This window comes from Phoenix dactylifera, chromosome 6 (genome assembly GCF_009389715.1).
Source record: "Phoenix dactylifera cultivar Barhee BC4 chromosome 6, palm_55x_up_171113_PBpolish2nd_filt_p, whole genome shotgun sequence".
In the NCBI taxonomy this organism is placed as follows: domain Eukaryota; kingdom Viridiplantae; phylum Streptophyta; class Magnoliopsida; order Arecales; family Arecaceae; genus Phoenix; species Phoenix dactylifera.
Genome location: NC_052397.1, coordinates 5,354,666 through 5,360,539, shown reverse-complemented (window position 1 = coordinate 5,360,539; position 5,874 = coordinate 5,354,666). Strand labels below are relative to the sequence as shown.

The 5,874-nt window shown below is 38.6% G+C and overlaps 2 long non-coding RNA genes across 2 annotated transcripts; both read left to right on the top strand.

Moving 5' to 3' along the window:
- Positions 1–2,998: 2,998 nt before the first annotated feature.
- LOC120110997 lies at positions 2,999–3,490 on the top strand. Its single transcript, XR_005512146.1, has 2 exons — positions 2,999–3,117; positions 3,285–3,490. It is a non-coding gene; the product is annotated as an uncharacterized LOC120110997 (long non-coding RNA).
- A 171-nt stretch (positions 3,491–3,661) lies between these two features.
- On the top strand, positions 3,662–4,650 carry LOC120110996. The gene is made up of 3 exons (XR_005512145.1): positions 3,662–3,696; positions 4,056–4,286; positions 4,633–4,650. It is a non-coding gene; the product is annotated as an uncharacterized LOC120110996 (long non-coding RNA).
- Positions 4,651–5,874: the final 1,224 nt, after the last annotated feature.

Genomic DNA, 5,874 nt, shown 5'->3' with positions numbered 1-5,874 from the left:
TATGTTCTTTTCTTTTTTTTTTGTAGAATATTTAAGATAGAGGATAGTTCTCAGGACGATGATTCCAACGTTTCGGCAATCGAGTCAAGGCTGAATGCGAATTTTTGCCGAGTTAGAAGAGAAGGATTCTGATTTCTTACAGGAGAAAGAGACATCAAGTTTCAGTTTCAAGTTCCAGTACCAGATTTCTGAAGACCAGAGAGGAAGCAATGAAGAATCTCCTTCTCCTATTGCTCAAAATGAAGAATTCATGGCGCCTGTTGCCGAGGGAAAAGAACCATCCACTGCCACCAAGCATTAGTAAGTACCCGCTTCTTATCTGGGAAAGATTTCAGTGGCCTTTGTACAAGAGCCAGAGGTCAAGACTTTTCGTGTTGAGGAGTCGTATATTGGCTCTGAAACAGATTATTTATGTCATAAAGATACAATAAACAGCAGGTTAGATGCCAGTTTAGTGCCTGCAAAAGATTTCCAACAGCCTAATGTGGAAGTTGTTGATGTTGCTAATTTAAATAATCAAGGCGAGTTTGAAGATGCGCTATCGATCAAAAACAAGAATATGGAGAAGGAAAAGGCTGTTAATTATGAGACTAGTTCACCGGGTGAGAAAGAAGTGGGTTCTCCATCAGCAAAAGAATTCGACAAACCCGGTGCGGAAGATGTTAGTACTGATAGCCTAAATGCAAGAAGGAAGCTAGGTAGTAGGTCAGAAAATGTGATATTGATCAAAACAAGCATTTGGAGAAGGAAAAGGCCATTAATTATGAGACCGGTTCATTGGGTGAGAAAGAAGTAGGCGTTCTGTCAGCAAAGAATTTCCAATTACCCAGTGTGGAAGATGTTTGTACGGATAGTCTAAATGCAATAAGGAAGCTAGGGAAGTCGGAAGGAGGGATATTGATCAAAAACAAGATGCTGAAGAAGGAAAAAGCCATTAAGTCTGAGACTAGTTCATTGGGTGAGAAAGAGGTAGCCTTTCTGTCAGGAAAAATTTCCCAAGAGCCTAGCACCAAAGATGTTTTGTACTGATAGTCTGAATGCAATAAGGAAACCAGGGAAGTCAGAAGATCGGATTTTGATCGAAAACAAGATGCTGAAGAAGGGAAAAGCCATTAATTCTGAGACTAGTTCATTGGGTGAGAAAGAGGTAGCCTTTCTGTCAGGAAAAAATTCCCAAGAGCCTAGCACCAAAGATGTTTGTACTGATAGTCTGAATGCAATAAGGAAACCAGGGAAGTCAGAAGATCGGATTTTGATCGAAAACAAGATGCTGAAGAAGGGAAAAGCCATTAATTCTGAGACTAGTTCATTGGGTGAGAAAGAGGTAGCCTTTCTGTCAGGAAAAAATTCCCAAGAGCCTAGCGCCGAAGATGTTTGTACTGATAGTCCGAATGCAATAAGGAAGCTAGGGAAGTCAGAAGATCGGATTTTGATCGAAAACAAGATGCTGAAGAAGGGAAAAGCCATTAATTCTGAGACTAGTTCATTGGGTGAGAAAGAGGTAGCCTTTCTGTCAGGAAAAAATTCCCCAAGAGCCTAGCGCCGAAGATGTTTGTACTGATAGTCCGAATGCAATAAGGAAGCTAGGGAAGTCAGAAGATCGGATTTTGATTGAAAACAAGATGCTGAAGAAGGAAAAAACCATTAATTCTGAGACTAGCTCATTGGGTGAGAAAGAAGTAGCCTTTCTGTCAGGAAAAAAATTCAAGTGCCCAGTGCCAAAGATGTTTGTCCTGATAATCTGAATGCAATAAGGAAGCGAGGGAAGTCAGAAGATGGGAAATTGATCAAAAATAAGATGCTGAAGAAGGGAAAGGCCATCAATTACAACAAAGAAGTAGGTTCTTTGTCAGCCAAAAAAATAAAAGAACGCAGGGTGAAAGATGTTCATACTGACGGTCTACGTGCCAGAAGGAAGCAAGGCAAGTCAGAACATGGGATATCGATCAAAACAAGCTCTTGGAGAAGGAAATGGCTATCGGTTCTGGCACTAGTTTTAGTGGAGCAAGGTTTTTTCAGAGGATTTCTATGGCTTGGACTCAGATTCTGAATCTCCTAGTTTCAGTGATGGTTACTCAGTAAAGGACCTCATCGTGGATTCAGACAGTGAAGGTTTTCTTATAGAGGGAGAATTTGTTGGGCACGAGCTTGGATCAGATACTACAGAAGCTTCAATGGATACTAACAGATATAAAGCACAATTATTAGAAGATATCCACAAATTGGAAGAATCCCAGCTGCATTTAGCTACACTACTGATGCAGAGTCAACAGATTCTGGAGGGAGAATTAATTTTGAGAATATTGAGTCGGATGATGTCTGGTCAGAGAATGAGTTGAGCAGTCCTGAATCAGAACAAAAGGAACTGAATGAAGGAGAGGCTGAATCAAGAGTAGTTCAGAAGGTCAAGGAAAGAAAATGGCCTAGTTCAGATGCATCCCACATAGAATTTCACTGATTCAAGTGACGACGAGCTTTATTCAATTAAAAATTCTGGCAGCTGTAGGAAGAGCTTGGATGAAGTCCTGTATGGAAGTGATTCGGTCAACCCAGAAACTGTACTCGAGAATTTAGATGGAAAGGAGGAAGAAGATTTGGCAAAGATTTGTAATTTTGAGAAAACCAAATCTGAGTCTTCAGAAACAAGGTGTGATATCTCTAATGGCAGCCCTTTGCGAGCAATTCATGTTGCGGGGCAACAGGATTCAGTGGAGCTCAGAAGAGAGATGGATGAACCAGTACAGAAATCAGAACTTGGAAGTGGAAAGGAATCGCCAGAGAAGGATGTAAAGAAAAGTGGAGAGAACAATTTGAAGTATTCAAATGATGAGGATTTGGATGATGAGGATTTTGATGAATTGGAGTCTCTGTGGGAACACCAAGATTTGATAGAGCAGCTAAAATTGAATTGAAGAAAGCAAGGGCCACTGGTCTTTCCAACCATCTTAGAAGAATCAGAAAGCCCAAAGACAGTCGAGGATCTGAAAGCCGTGGAAGGATTGATGAGCAGTTCTTGCGTGAGGATCCGATGGACGAGTTGCACCAAGTTCTATAAGAGCTATAGAGAAAGGATGAGGAAATTTGATATCTTAAACTATCAAAAGATGTATGCAATAGGTGAGTCCAAATCTATTTCCTTTGTTCTTAGCAGCATGTCATCAAAATTTCAGTGCTTAATTTGTATTTCATTCATTCCACCCTCTTTTGACCAACTTTGTTTACTTAAAATCACATGCCTTAGTTGGCCATTAATATTTGTACTTCTCTTTCTCATCTGTTCACAGGCTTTCTCCAGCTGAAGGATCCTCTTCAATCAATGGGGTCTCAAAAACCCTTGATTTCTACAATCACATCCATTGTCTCCCAAAAGTTTCTTGCCTTCTCGTCATAAATCCAACACTGATCCATCAGAGAAGTTCATCAAGGAGCTCCGGGATGACTTGGAGACAGTATATGTTGGGCAAACATGCCTCTCATGGGAATTCCTCCGCTGGCAGTACGAAAAGGCTCGGGAACTACCAGAATCTGATCCTTACAGGAGCCATCAGTACAATCAAGTGGCTGGAGAATTCCAACAGTTTCAAGTGATGCTGCAAAGGTTCATAGAGAATGAGTCCTTCCAGGGACCAAGGCTACCAAATTATGTGAAGAAATCGATGCGTCTTCAAAATCTTCTTCGAGTACCTGTGATTAAAGGTAAACCAAAAGAAACTTCTACTGAAAGGAACAAAGCATGCGATAAAATGCTTCAATACAGACATCTGATGCGATACTTGGTGCTTGCCAACAGTTTATAAGATGCTTTTGTATTGAGGTTTTTTGTGTTATCTGCCTTATCATTAATCTCACTTTGCTCATAATAACAATGTTTCAGATCGCATCGGCTCACCACCAGATCTTAGCTTTCTGACAAATCTATTTGCTTTTTTTTTTTTTCATTCCTTGAAATGAAATGCATCCATGTATCAGTTTTGGCAAATTCATCTTCTGATATTAGCTTGGGAAGAATTCCATGTTACTTGATAAATTTTAAGCCCTAACTGGTTATGTTGCAGAGGATTGCTTGAAGGATAAATTGGAAGAACAAAGAAAGGGTAATGATGCAATTACAAGTGACATGTTGGAAGATATCATGGAAGAATCGATTACAATTTTCTGGGAATTTGTCAAGGCCAGACAAAGATGAAACTCCAGTGATCTTAAAGGGCCTGTTGAGAACTCAGGTTGAACTTCAAGACCCATCAGACTATGAACTCATGATTGATATTCAAGCCATTTTGCAGAAGGTAGCCTTAACAATTTTCCTCGCAATTAGATATTCTGCATTACTTTGTATCTATTTCTGGTCTTTAGCTTACTCGGAATTGTTGATCGATCTAGCACAAGATCATGACATGAGCTACAAAATCCGTTAAACTGGCTTTGATGCTTGCTAGTATAAAACTAATGATCTGTTCAGATAAATGAATTCAAACTTTATGTATCCTGTTAGATTATATGACATTAGCATCTTTAAGATTCCTCCTTGTTTAAAAGAAAATCGATACTTTGAAGGAGTTCCTAACATATCGATAGTAAAGATCACCACCAAATACCTTTTCTTCTCTAACCATCCTTTTTCCTGTGGTGCAGAAAGAGAAGAAGTTAAAAGACATACTGAGAACTGGTAATTGCCCTGGTCAAGAAGTTCAAAAAGCCAAAAGAAGACAGAACCAATCAAGACCTTTCTTCTCACAGGTAGACATGAAGTTGGTAGCAAGGGTACTGAAAATGTCCAGAATTACAAACTGGAACAGCTGGTGTGGTGTCATAAGAAACTGAACAAGATTAATTTTGTAGATAGAAAGATCCCATAGGGAGCCTGCATTTTTGTTATTTCCATGTTGAGATTGATGTTATTCTTGTTTTAAGTGTAATTTGCATGTAAACCTAGGAGACCAGGTTTGTTATATGCAGTTCTCCACATAGGTTCTGCAGGGTTCATTATACTGATAATAATGGACCATACCTTTGTTTAGATTTTTAATTAACTAATAGCATAGCAGTCTACTTGTATGAACATTTTTTTTTCCTAATGCTATCAGCTAGATGGCGGCATGCACTCAAAGGTAATTAGCCATTATGTGTTTGATCTTCAACCTGGGGTGTGCAGAATGACTTCTGCTGTTGTTCATACAATATAAAATTTATAAACAAATAATGTGTTATTAACAAATAATTAAAAAAGAAGATGTGAAACCTGACAAGATTAATAATGCATGCTCCATCTTCTGTTTTGCTTTCCTCTTGCCCTCCCCTCTCTTAACCATGCCTTGTGATGGGTCCCTTTCCATCTGTTTGATGAATGAGTTGATTGGTTTTTCCCATCTCTTGCATCGAAAAAACAGATTATTTCTACGATTCCAATTCTTCTCAGAACAGTATCCTTATCCTGGCTCAAGTTTCTTGACAAGAGTTTTGTAGCATTGGGAATGTGAGATTAACTAAGCTAGTTCATCAAATCAGAGAATAAGTCTATAAATGTGTGGGATACTTCATCAAGCAGTATAAATTTCACCGGGTATAGAGTGCACAAATTCACTGCCTGTATGGAGATATTTTTCTAAAGCATGACAGTCTTATTACTTCTGATAAGGAAAGGACCTCTGATTCTGAATTATTGACTTCCCATTTTGCTAGTTTTTCCATAAAAATGAAAATAGAAATACTCTCTATTGGTGATCATCACAGGAAAAAGAAGATTATTAAAATATGATCAACTTAGCATGCTTAGGAATTAAACTAAATTGAAAAAAATATGATGAACATCAGCAAGCTTGGGATTGAAACCCAAAATTAAGTATCAAGATGAGAATTAAAATAGTCCTTGAAATA